This window comes from Cryptomeria japonica, chromosome 11, assembly GCF_030272615.1.
Source record: "Cryptomeria japonica chromosome 11, Sugi_1.0, whole genome shotgun sequence".
NCBI lineage: Eukaryota > Viridiplantae > Streptophyta > Pinopsida > Cupressales > Cupressaceae > Cryptomeria > Cryptomeria japonica.
In genome coordinates, this window is record NC_081415.1 from 509,706,112 (window position 1) to 509,720,147 (window position 14,036).

The 14,036-nt window shown below is 46.9% G+C and overlaps 1 protein-coding gene across 1 annotated transcript in view; it reads left to right on the top strand.

Annotated features, from left to right (window-relative positions):
- LOC131034553 (uncharacterized) overlaps positions 1–14,036 on the top strand; it is a 400,008-nt gene that overhangs the window by 172,201 nt on the left and 213,771 nt on the right. The gene's annotated exons all lie outside the window — the stretch shown is intronic.

Consider the following 14,036-nt stretch of genomic DNA (forward strand, 5'->3'; position numbering starts at 1 on the left):
TAGTAACCAACTCATCTCGGGCCAACACGGCCTCCTTGTGCTAGGTCTCTGTACTGTCGGTAATATATTGCGTCCTCCGCAACTCACAGTAAGTTTCTTGGAACGACTGCTCTATTTGCCTCAACAATTGCAATCTGTTGGTTTTGCCAACCTGCTCCTGGAGGCCCCAATTCTCCAACATTTGCAAGGTCTCTGTGGTAGGCCATTGGTGCAGGAGCACCCAAGAACATGAGGTCACTAGGAGAAAAGTGATGTTTTAAGTCATTTTGATCATTTTTATGATGTATTGATTCATGATGAATCCATTTGTAAAGACAAGATCAATTATTGTAATTATTTGCATAAAGTTGTTAAAAGTTGTTCTTTAGGTCCCAGTTTGGTCTATAAGGTCAAGATTGTTGAAATAACCCATGGAAGGGGAAAATCAATGTAAAATATCTCAAATAGTCTATAAGAGTTTTTACAATTTGGGGAGTCATTAGGAAAAAGTGTCAAAGTTGCAAGAAAATTGCAAAAGTGCAACATTTGCAAAAATGTAAAAGTGCAAAAATTGCACATAAAGTTGTAAAAGGGAAGATGAAGGTTCATAAAGGTAGTTGGATGGTTTATAACTACCAAAGAGTCTATAAATATGTTGTATTGGTCGAACCAAATCATTATTGGAAGAATAGAGAAGGAGGATAAAGTTTTGGAACAAATTGGTGTGTTTAAAACTTGCATTTTGATTGGTGTTTTTGTGTTAAGTCGTTGTTTCCAGGCCTTGTACGACCATGTATGGCCTGGAAACCCTGTATATTTATAATGGTTAGATAGTGTAATGAATCCTCTTTCTCATTCTTTTGGTTTGGTGCAGTTTAATGAATAAATGAATAAGTTATGAAAGTTTTGGTGAAAGTGGTTGTTTGCAGATTTGAGATTTCCTAAGAACAGTCATGTTGCAGCATTTGGTACGGATTCATTGGGAAGAATTACGACCTCAAAATAGATTCATTGGAAAGATATATGAATCACCTTTCATTTCATTTTGGTTTGAGTCATTTTTATGCACATTTGTGTAAGTTATGAAAATTTTGGTGAAAACTATTTTTAAACTATCTTCAATGGAGTTGCAGACAAGGGTTTGTGATTATCTAATGATTTAACCATTTGAAAATTTAATGGATTACATATTATGAAACTAGATCCATAAATATTTCATGTTCTATTAGTTTGGAATCATTTGGTTTTATTTTGTGAAAGATATTTGATGCCCTAGACGGATTGGGCATGCACATGTCTTATTTGGGGACATCAGAAATGGGTCTCGGTGAAAAGACCATAACTTTTAATCTAACTGTTGGATTTAGCTAAATTTGCGATATGTTGTTTGTAAGAAAGCTATTAAGGTTCTGACCGAAGGGATTGAGTTTTTTATATCTGGTTAGATATTTATATACCTCTGTGTACAAGCCTATCCAAAGGGACAGCAAGTTGGCAAATTTGATACCTGGATCAAGTTTGTGTTTTCTTGATTGATTGATTGTTCAAGTATGATGGAATATCCCTCTAATGAATTTTTATAATGGTAAAAATATAGATGGATCAGCATGATCCTAGAGTTGTGATTGGTTTTCCAAGATCCTTTGCATCAAATCCACCAGACTCGAAGCACTGAGTTAAGTGGGTCCTGCACTTGTCCCTTGTGAACTCAAGTAGCCACGCCAACTCCTCGTCTGCTCGGGGCTCACCTTGAGACCGTACTGAGGCTACTACCCTTCTAGCTTCCACAACCATACCTGCCAAAAACTGTTGTAATTCCTTGTCGCCATCCCCTCTCGGAGATGCTACTATATCCTTCTCCTCCACAGCCCCGTGGGAAGTCTGAGGGAAACTCGGGGTGAACTCCTGCGTAGGGCTCAACATCAACTCGCGGATGGGTGAGTGATCCCTTGGTCCACTCCTCATAGGCTCTGGCGAACCATCTTCGACTAGGTCCACGATCTCGTGAGGACTCTGCTCCCGCCTTGGAGAAACGACTACTGTTCCAACGGGGGCCATTGGTGCCAACTTGAATCGGCTCAGCCATGCATTCATGTCCTGCTGAGAAGGGCGATCACTCCCTCCAGAAAGTTCCGGTGGTACCGCCATCTCACCAACTGCTGTCCCTCCAACCTCTACTATTGTCGTGGGATGACTCTCTTCCACCACCAGAGGCTCTACCAGTGTCGCGGCCGTAGGTGGGGGGGCCATAATCACGGGTGTTCGGCCTTGCCCAAAACCAGGAACTGGCACTGCCATCACTACCGCACCTGGAGGAGGCAACATGGTATGTGCAGAAGTCGTCTACTCATCCAGAGGCTGCGCGGCCGCCGTTGATGTTGCTCCCATGTTAGTCTCTCCATGTTGCCCACTCGGGTCACTACTGCCAGACTCAGACTCTGTTACCGATGCTGAAATCACTACCTTCCTCTTCCGTTTCGTGCCAGAGTGGATATCTCCGCTTGGCGCCATGGTGTCCAGGTGCATCCAATAAAATATGGGGGGCTGTCCAGGGTGTACGCGACCTTGTGGTGCCAAGTACTGGTCCTGGTCCGGTGAGCCCCAAAGGCGTACTGCATCCAGAAAGAACCCGATAGCGTGGTAGGGCATGTAGAAAGTCCTATGCTGGAGAGTCATGAATTCCTCCATTCTGTCCGCTAATACAGATGCCCAGTCATATACTATACTGTTATGGATGCCATTCACGAGCACCATCTGTGCCATGGCAATATTTGAAGCTCGACTTGCTCCCGTCAACCAGCTCCTCACGACATCCACCGGTGACCGCCATATTGCTTCTGTTAAAAACGACTTCTTCCGACCGCGACTCTTGCTTGCGTGCTGAAGGCTAGCAAGTTCTACTTGTGTGAGGTTGTCGCGACACATCAGTTTCAGAAGTTTATCTTTGAAGTCGGGGGCTATTTTCTGTGCCTTATCCACTTTCTTTCCGTGCATCCCCGGAATATCGAAAACTTTGGTAAATTCGGTCGAAGCAAAGGATACTGTAAGCTGTTGGTGGTCGTAATCAAACACTGATTGCCGCCTGTGCGAGTCGTAAGTACCAATCATGGCGCACAACACCACCTCGAAGACCCTGATGCAAAAAATTGGCATTTGGATGGCCCACTGTACCTGTGCAAGTCGCAGTTGCGTCTTCAGAGGGTCATCATTCGGGGTCTCATTCCACCATCTCCTGCAATTTGTGCCAGTCAAACCCTCAAAAGTAATTGTGTCTATGGTCACGTCACTCTTTGCTGGAGTCTGCTACACTTGGGAGCGTACCTTCTTCCCTTTCTTTTGGTTGGTGTCAGCCATGCCGCCTCTTACCTTTCCACCCGAAGGCAGAATCCGGACGACACCCTTGTTCCTTGAGGTTGACGGCACTGCACTAGGTAACTGCCATAACCGCTTTTGCCAATTTTTCGCACTGGCGTCCATTAAATAATGCTTCCTTTGTCGTTTGTGACCTCTTTTTGTAAAAAAAATTTAGGGTTAAAATAATAAACACGTGCCTCTTTCTCCTTCCCCGAAATGCTGTAGTCATACGGTGTAACTGTACGGTAATGCTGTGTCGTTGCCGTACCATTACTATTCTGCTTCCTTGCGTGGTTCCCTGCCATGCTGGGCCCGGCTGCGTGTTGCTTTATGCTGGTGCGGACTTGTGCGGGAGTTGCGTGCTGCGTGTTGCTTTATGCTGGTGCGGACTTGTGCGGGAGTTGCGTGTTGTTTTATGCCGGTGCGGACTTGTGCGGGAGTTGCATGTTGTTTTATGCCGGTGCGGACTTGTGCGGGAGCTGCGTGTTGTTTTATGCCGGTGCGGACTTGTGCGGGGGCTTTATACTGTGGTGGTCTTCATGCTTGTGTGGGTCTCCACCGCACGGTGGTCCCACAGATTGGTGGTTCCACCGCATGGTGGCCCCATCATCGTGCTTTTCTTTTCTTTTTTTTTTTGTTCTCATACAGTTGGTCATCCTACGGACCTATATGACCTTTTTTTTCGTATGGTCAGGCATCGTACGGACCTGTACGACCCCTTTTTTTAAATTTTTTTTGTCAAACATCTTGATGGGAGGGTCCACGTTCCCTCCATTCGTGGTAAACCTTTAATTTCGACCCATTGACGGCGTCTGGTATCTCCTTCCCGTCGAGCGTCCACAACTTGATCGCCCCATTGGCATTGACCTCGCGTACCTTGAAGGGCCCTAGTCATCGCACTTTAAATTTTCCGAGTTTGATTTCATTCCTCTTATTGAATTTCAGCACTAGCTGCCCAGGAGTAAACTTCATTCGCCTAAGATGCTTGTCGTGCCAGACCTTCCGTCTTTGCTAGGCTGCCTCTATGGCCCATGGTGCCATCATTCTTTTTTTGTCCAACTTAAAGCATACAGTCTCTCCCTCAGGCTCTCCATATCCCCGAGTCTGTTATCTACTGCAATGCGAAGGCTTGGCACCATGAATTCCACTGGCACCACAGCTTCTTGCCCGTACATGAGTTGGAACGGAGTCTGGCCTGTGGTCACCTTGTAGGTTGTATGGTAGGCCCACAAGACCGAAGGTCTTCCCAGTCTTCTCCCTCGACACCGCACGACTTGTATATCACGCTTACAATAATCTTGTTGGTAGGCTCGGCCTGCCCACTGGCCCGCGGGTAATAGGGGCTAGATAGAGAATGGAAAATCTTGAATTCTGTAGTAAGGAGTTTAATTATGTGGTTTACAAAATGTCCACCTCTTTCGCTTGTCAACTGCATAGGGATCCCATACCGTGTAATAATTTGCTCGTAGATGAATCTTGCTCTACTTACGGCCGAGTTGTCCGGTAGGGCTCGTGCTTCAACCCACTTGGTTAAATACTCAGTAGCTACCACAATGTAGTGACACATCCGAGCGCGACTCACCTTGAGCAGGCTGATAAAATCCAGCCCCCAGCGTTCGAATAATTCTTGAGCATGCAAAGGGTTGAGGGGCATGAAATCCCTTTTCAGCGGCCTCCACGCTCTCTGGCAGGTATCACATCCTACTACCCATTCTCTCGCATCTTTATACAATGTGGGCCACCAGAGGCCTGCTAGCAATACCTTCCTTGCCGTAGTGTCCGGTGCCATATGGCCTCCTGGGAGCCCCTCATGTGCTTCCCTCAAAATGCTTGGCACCTCTTCCTCCATCACACACCGACGTAACACCTTGTCAGGCCCCATTTTATACAATAACCCATTAACCAGCTGGAATGTGTGGCTTCTCAACACAAGCTTTCTTCGCTCTCTCGGAGGCAAGCCTTGGGGGAACACAGAGGTGGAGAGATATTCCCCGATGGCAGTATACCATGGTGGTAGTATTGCGATCTTGAATAGGTGGGCGTCTGGAAAGTCATCATTTACCCCTTCTGGCGCCTCTCCGGACTTGATCTGGGACAATTGGTCAGCAATGACATGGCTTTTGTCTGGCCGTACAATTATTGTGAACGTAAACTCTTGCAGCAAGAGTAGCCATCGACTAATCCTTCCCTGAATTATCGGTTTGTTGACCAAGTAAATGAGGGCTTGATGGTCCACGTAAAATGTGAACGGTGTCGCCAACAAATAGTGTCTGAATTTTTGTACCGCATAGATCATCCCCAATGCCTCCCGTTTTGTTGTGGTGTAATTTTTCTCCGCTTTGGATAACAGTCTACTGGCAAAATAGACGGGATGATCCAACCCGTGATCTCCCAGTTAGGCTAGTGTGGCACTGATCGCAAAGTTTGAAGCGTCCACATTTACATGGAACTCCCTGTCCCAGTTGGGGTAAGCGAGGATGGGAGCAGCGACCAGCCTCGTCTTAAATTCCTCAAATGCTTCACTCTCCGGTGTCCCCTAGGTGTACGGCTCTCCACTATTACCTGTATTTCATCTGGGTCCTTCTTCAGACCTGCTTTGCATACAATGTGCCTAAGCAATTTGCCTTGTGGTACCATAAATCGACATCTTTTTGGATTAAGGGCCAGCCTTGCCCTTCAGCATCTCTCCAAGCACTCTCTGAGCGCTACCAAATGCGTATTGTGCGCGCTATAGATGAACCAATCGTCGAGGAAGGCTTTAAAATTCCGTATTGACATCTTGTTGAATATGTGTAGTATAATTCGGTGGAATGTTGCAGGTGCATTGCATCGGCCGAATGGCATCCGGTTGTATGCATAGACACCATCTTTGACCACGAAGGTGGTCTTTAGTTTATCTTCCTTGGCGATTGAGATCTGGTTACATCCAGAAAATCCATCAAAAAACGAGTACATCTCATGGCCGGCCACCTCCTCTAGTATGCTATCCATAAACGGGATTGGGAAGGGGTCTTTAATCGCAACTGCGCTGAGACACCGAAAGTCCACACAAATCCCTAGCTGGTTAGCTTCCTTCTTTAGTGAAATGACTATGGGTGACACCCATTTGCTTGTCTGTACTTTAAAAATGATACCAGCCTCCAGCATTTTTTCGATCTCATTGTTCACCCGCGCTGCATAGTTGTGGTTCATCCTGTACGGTCTCTTTCGTATAGGGCGGGCTCCCGGTACCAACGGGGTGCAGTGCACGCATAGTTCGGGAGGTACCCCCTTCAAGTCTTTATACGTCCATGCGAAGACGTCTTTAAACTCTAGGAATATTTTGAAGGCCGCTGTCTTCAGCACGGGATTCCAGTCATCCTCGACTAATATGTTCCGTGGGTCCTCCTCCTTTCCCAGGTTTGTTGCCTTTAGCTTGGACTCTTCAAATTGAATTGGCTTGTCTTTCTCGAACTGATGCGTAGGTGCCTCGTCAACTCGGGCTTCCCCCTCCTTATATTCTCTGTATTCCGAAGGGAAGACCTCCGGATCGGTGGGCTCCTCTATCTGCAACATGTTGCAGTGAAAAAGTTCTTAGTCCTCCATTTGCCAATGGAATAGCCCATTGAGTGAGCATACCTCATCTTCAGAACATCCCTCCAATTCGAGCACCCCGTCACTGTTCGGCTCCATCGCGTTCTTGCCCTTTCTTTCGTCGAGACCCCCTTCCCCTTTATTAGAGTGCTCTGAGTCCGTGTCGGAAGAGGCGAGCTCTTCGCCGACATCTTGGGTTCGTAGGTCAAAGGTATATTTCTGCCCTCCCTTCTCCATGCAAAGTGTATTTTCTGGTAGTACCAATTGTCACTTGCTGGGCCATCAATATGCCGAGTGGCTTGATGCCGTTTTGGCCAGCTCGTACCAGATTAAATGTGGATGGCCACAGGGTGGGTTTCCCCAGCCTCTTCCATGTCTCATCTGGTAGTACATTCACCCTAGCACATCCGCCCACAATGGTGTCCTTTAGAATGGTTCCAAGGATGCCCATTTCTACCACAGCTGGGTGTCTACCACTGTTCAAGGTTAGTAACATCGGGTCAGTCGAAGAGCTGGCAGGAACCTCCACCCGTGGTGCACTCGAAGGTACGTGTGCGGTGCTTAGCACATTGCCGAGGATGGCAGTCCTCAAATGTGGCATGGAATCTAGGTGGTCTTTTACCTTTAACGATACCTCCATCTGTAAGACTTGCCCAATAATATTCTTTTCCGCTTTCAGGCGGGTTGAGGGACTCATCGGCTCTGTGTTCTTCCATCCCTCTGCCGCCATCTCCCGTTCAATGTCGGCCTTCGCCTCCCGCAGTCTCTCCTTCTCTGTGCGGGGGTCGAGATACGTTGCCTTCTTCGCTTGCGCGTGAGTGATCGGCAACCCTTCGCCCATCTTCTCAATATTGAGGAGATTGACCCCTTGTTTAGGGCATTTTGTGTCATTGTGATCCCCGGGGCCGCACCATCTACATAGGCTCTGAGGGGTTTCAGTATTCTGGCACTCTCGAGCGAAGTGCCTCCATTGGTTGCAGGCCCGACATTGGATTATTGGCCGCCCCTTAACGTTATATTGCATTCTGCTCCAATTGTTGTTGTTGTGGGTGCCTCTCCCTTCTCTTCGGTTACCTCTGTAACCACCGGATGATGCAGTGGCGTTGGCTTGCGTTTGGGCGGAGCCCGCTGACAGTGAGGGTTACTCTTGGGCGAAGAATACTTGGTTCCCTTTTGTTTTCATGTTGTAGGGGCATTCTTTGACGATGTATCGCAACATCTGGCAAATTTTGCAGAATGCCCTCTTCGGGCAGATGCCCTTTGTGTGACGTTCTTCCTTACAATCAATGCACCACACGTGTTCATTTTTGCTCGTGCTTCCTTTCATGTTCTTAAATTCCTTCAATATACGGTGCATATCCTTTTGAAGAGCTTGCACCTTCTCACTTGATGATTCGTCACTACTGCTTTCTCTCGAGGACTCCTCTTCTCCAGAGGACTTGTCCTTTTTCTTCCGTGATGTTTAGTCTTCACTTTCAAAATCCATCGCGCGGTTGTATGCGTCATTGTATGAAGTGGGCGGTACAATTTTCATCTTCCTCCGCAGGGATGACCGGAAGCCTTCCACGAACCATCTCTTCTTTAGTCCGTCAGCCGGCTGGTTCTCCATCTTCCCCAGTAACTTCTTTAACCGTCGGCTATATGTTCGCACTGTTTCGTGCTTTCCCTGCTTTGTGATTAATATCTCCACCATGATCTCATTATCATCTAGAAGGAGTCGAAAATCCTTCTCAAAAGCTTTCTGTAGGTTATCCCATGTTCCCACCTTTGTTTTATGCACATCAGAGTACCAATCAATGGTTACTCGTCTTAGGGTGGCAGGGATCTGCACCACCCAATCCACTTTGTGAACTACCCCGTTGGTTGACCATAATGTCTCACATGTACGACAGTGCTGTATGGGGTCATCGTTGCCATCTCCATTGAATTTAGGCAACTTCTGTTTGCTCGCCATCGATGGGGGTCATCTTCTTGGAGGTGGCTATGGCTGCGTTTGTGCGCCGATCCCACCGGTGCCGGTGGTGTGTCCTGCGTGGGTGACTGGAGGTACGGTGCTTTGCCTGCTGTGTGTGGCACCTCCAACCGTATGGTTGTCCTTCCCTTCGTTCTCCCCCGCACCCACTCCTTGCTCCCTCTGGTGATCCTCACTTCATGGCGTAAGGGATAAGTTTCTAAACTGATCTCGAGTCTCTTTGACTAGATTCCTTCGTAACCTTGTTTCCTCCAGAAACTCTTCGTGGCTCCTCACCCTACGGTGTTCTGGCGAGGCGTAGAAATTTCCCTCGGCTTCTGCACCCTTCGTGACACCTCCTTGGTTTCCTTCAGGCCACCCTTCGGCAGATCGTCTCTCGGCAAGATGCCTTAGCCTCCGTCTACGTTCTACTTGCTGTTCTAGAATCAAGACCCTTTGCGCGGCCTCCCACTCGTCCGTTTCTGCTTTTTTATTTCTATCTTTATTTAATAGGTTGGGCATTAATTCTCAAACATTTCCATAATTCACAACACATAAACCAGAACATGCCTTTATTAATTCATTTCGTCAATACAACGCGTGTCAATATTGTGACACCTTTATTTGGATGTAAAATGTTCCTTTGCCTCTATGGGATTCATGGTTCAATTCCTTTCAGGCCTCGTGCCATCCTGCTCCGCTTCCTGACGGCTGCTTTATTTGTACTGTTGAAGGATTTGATGGCGTCGCTCTTCTTGGGCAATCTCCTCCAGGTGAGCTTGTTGTGCCAGCGATGCCTGTGCAAGCAACCGGGGAAGGTGGTTCATCAACCGATTTACTGCCGGGCTAATCTCCAGTGCTGTCCACACGGCACTTGGTGGGATTTCTGCCTTCGTGGCCTCTCGTTGGACGTAGGTCTTGATGGCTACCTGGAGCATAATTGAAAATTCCCTGGTCATAGTGTCTTCTCCGTTGTAGAGCTCTATTTGCGCATCGTCGGCCTCTGGGTTTTTCTCACCAATGAGTAGGCCCATCATGTCCGTGCGCCATCTGCATCTTCCGTTCCCCAGTATGTTTAGGCAACGACACCAAATGTTTGCCCTCTCGGGTGAATAACTTAAAGTACACAGATAAAACACGTAATGCAATATAATAATGCCATAGATATCAGATAAAGTATATGAGATGTTATTCCCCCCATAATTGTGTGTCACAAGTTACATTTGGAAGTATATAAAGATACCGAGGGGGTGCGAGTGCGAACCGTCGCACCACAATTGCCACCCCGCGGTTGCCACTAACAAAGACAATTACAACTTACAACTTGATTAACTAGTTTTATTTGTTTACAATATTGCCGCTAACATGGCCGGTAATGACCAAAATCGATGGTAGGAAGGCACAAGTAAAGGCATGATAATAGAATTGCCACCTTAAGGAGAACATTTGCATTGACTAGATGTTGTTGACGGAGAACATATGGAAGAAGCCAACTATTGTTCAAAAGGAGATCATGGGGAAGAATTTGACGAACAACATTGTTGATGGAGCATTGAGAGTCAATGTATCGTTGGAAGATAAATGGAAATGCCATAGTGTGGCAACTCTCTAGCCAATGACATAACAATTAGTAGGCATCAACCAACATGGAGTGAAGTCGATGTGGACACTGATGGCACAAAAGGTGATGATCGAGACCCAATAGTTCTTGCTAAACTTTGTGGTTTTTCCACTGTAGAAGAAAGTGATGGATTGCTTAGGAGAGGATGGCTGATTGCGGGCAGGGCAAATCACAATTGGAAACACAACACCTTCTCAATAGAAAATAATGGATGTACGTCACTGAGTTGGGTAATTAGACGATGAGTGAAGAGATTGCTTACTTGGATTTGGAATCAAAAGGAGGAGAATTGACAATAGAGGAAGAAAGGTTTGTGGAACCTAAAAACAAAGGAGTTCTCGACCTCCAACATTACTTCGAGGATGGAAAAAAATTGCTTAATGGACTTTTCCATTGCCAAATGGAAGATGGCGCAATGTTCCAAAACAATTGCAATACGCCGCAAATTGGGGAAATAGAAGTAGAGGATGATCAAGCAACTACAAGTGAAACATATCCTCCAGAGTATGGAGAATACAAGGAGGGAGCAGCGAAGTTGGATGATATGTCAACCAATAGCTTTGAGCAGGACAAAATGATCCAAGACAAGGAGCCTAGAATTAAAAAAGGCAAATTCAATACACGAAGGCAATCCATGGACAATCATGCCTCGTGGCAATTGGGACCTAGTATTGAAGGCAACAACATTAAAAATCTTTATGGTTAGAAGGAGTCTTTTACCGTTGATGTTGAAGATGTTGAAAAGGATACCACAAGAACTATGTGTACATAGAATTCCTTTGATGCTATTAGCAAAATCCATACAAAGGGACCTTATTGAATGAACAAGAATTGTGTTGTGAAAGTCTAGGAGCGAGAAAAGATGTGGAGGCCGACATAATTTTTAAAGTTGAAACCAATGAGTAGGTCTCCTTAATAGTATTCTTCCTGAAGAAAGAATCCAATCAAATCCAAATATGTGTGGTGTTTAGACCTTACGGTTAGGTTGGTAAACTCACGGATAAACAATGATATTCCACACGTACCAACAATTCATATAACAAGAACATTAACATACATTAAAGCATAAATAACAATTACAGAACAACTATGGCAGAATAATGATATCTTTATTGGATTCTCAAATTTGCCAGTACAATACCAATCTGCTAAGGTTCCATCCATACCATATATAGACTGAACAGTTGGCCAAGTTGCCAACCGTCACTAGCTACCAACTACCCCATGGGAACCTCTCGACAACTCATACGTAACAAAACATAAACACCCAAACCAACTAAAAACTAACATGTGTTATTGACCCCCAACATCAGCCCCCCCAAAAAAGTAGTCGTCTTCCAGACGAGTAAGACAACAGGAGCTGGAATAACAAAACAAAAGACTAGGACTGAGGAGGGGGAGGAGGCGTCCCTGTCGTGGTCGAAGAAGAAGGTTGTCGCCCTGTGTGGAGTTTGAGGTTCTCCATAATCAGCTGCCGCTCCCGTGCCTTCTTGACCATGTGTGCAGCCTCTAATAGTTTTTTGTCCTTATGCTCCATCTGCAGAGTAAGGTCAGCCACTTGTGTTGCTAACTCCTGTGCCTCGTTCTCCCGCATGCTGCAATATGCCTCATAAGTGTTCACCTTTGTCTCCAGCTCAATCCTCAAGTTCTTCTCTACTGCGGTTAACCTCGGACGCTTCTCCCTTCCTTCTCCAATTTTGCTACGTACAAACGCTGGGTCTGTTGCTCTATCTGACTCTGTCGCATCTGTAGGTAGACATTCTGGAACAATCCCTCCATACTACGCAAGGTGGCTCGCAAGGTGCCCACTCCCTCCGCCAGTCGCATGTGCATCCACTCCTGTACCATCTTCGACGTACTACTGTCTGGCCAACCCTGCTGCTCAAAGTGGCGTGCAAACTCCTCCGCACATCCAGAAGCCATGAAATGGAACAACTTCTCAGCGTCAACTGAGTTGCTGACATCCATCTCTCCAGTCAATTGTGCCATTCCTCGTGCTATATCTGACATCCCTTGTAGCTCCCTAAGGAACTGCTGGAGTGAGCTTGTTGGATCGCTAGGGTCTGGCGAGGTGAGGTGAAGACCTTCCGGTGGTCCTTAGGACCTGCTCTCCTCAATTGACATCAATGATCTTCGGGCCATGTCCACCACCTCCAGTTGCTCTCTTGTGCTCCTTTGCAGACATCATCTCATCCTGATTTGTGAAAAGAGTGGTCCTATGCTATGTCTGGCTCCGTCCAACTGCTATGGCGTGCGGTGAGGGCGATGTGGGAAGGTAAGGTGTGAGTGCAAACTGTCCCAGGCACCCGTCTAGAGATGCATCTATATCCTCGTCAGCTAGTGTGTCAAGTACCGCCAACTCCTCCAGACCATCTCCTCCTGCCATCGGTACATCCCCAAACTCATTTCCCCTTGCTGGTACTGTACTGCTCTGAACTGCTATGGTCCCCTCTGTACTAGTACATGCCGTACCGGTACCTATCTCTTGTACGACTACTTCCTGCACGACTGTCTTCGTAGCTTCCTCTCGTACAACTACCTCCTGTACTGCTACCTCCGGACTATATTGTACGACCTCCTCTGCCACCATACGATCCATTATTCCTATGCCACCTAGGTCACTACCCGTACGGTTGGTTGGCCTATTGGTATGCTCTACTGCTAGTACGACTTTTGATTTGAGTACGGCCAGACTCATCTGCGGTAGCAACACTCGTCGTTGTGCTAGCGGTTCCCCTTCATCAACTCTCCTGAACAACACTCCTACTAGTCTTACGTTGCCTATCGGGCTGGCCGCTGTGCGTGCTTTCTGTGGTACCAAGTGCACTGAAGGAGGTAATTTGGGGGTTGTAAATTTCACCCGTGTGCTTTTCCACTGTGCTCGCAGTACTACATGCCGCTCTTCCTCCTCCCCTTCCTGTTGCTGTGATTCCGCTTCCTGTTCTTCTTCTCCGGTCGTGTGTTGTGCCATTCAGAATCCTTCATCTCCACTCTCGTGCTCAGTTTCTTCGGCCTCCTCTTCGGAATCTTCCATGCTACTATCCTCTTCAACCTTGACTGCTACGTCCAACTTCGTCCTCTTTGCTGGCTGTATGGTATCATCAAGAGTGTCCAAGTGGGCATAATAGTACATGGATGGTTTGTTGGGTTCCACCCTACCGCGTGGTTCAAAAGTACCCCACATCTCTGGAGGTACCTGTAAACGTATTGCATCCAGGAATAGACTGATGGCGTGGTGGCACATATAAAATGTTTTGTGCTCCAGTTTGAGGAAATCATGAATCCTCTCAGCTAAAAGTTGTCCCCAATTGTAAACTTTGCCACACTTGATGCCATTCATCAACCCTATCATCCAGATGGCTATATCGGATGCATGGTTGGCTCCTGTGAGCCAACTTTTCACCAAGTCCATCAGCATCCTCCACTCTCTCGGTGCAACAAAAGAACGCTTCAATCCCCTACTGTCAGACTAGGCGCTCTTCCATTGTTCTTCTGTCAGGTCATCTCTGCACACCAAGTCCAACAACCACTTCTTTTTCTCTTTGGTGAGCTTCTTGG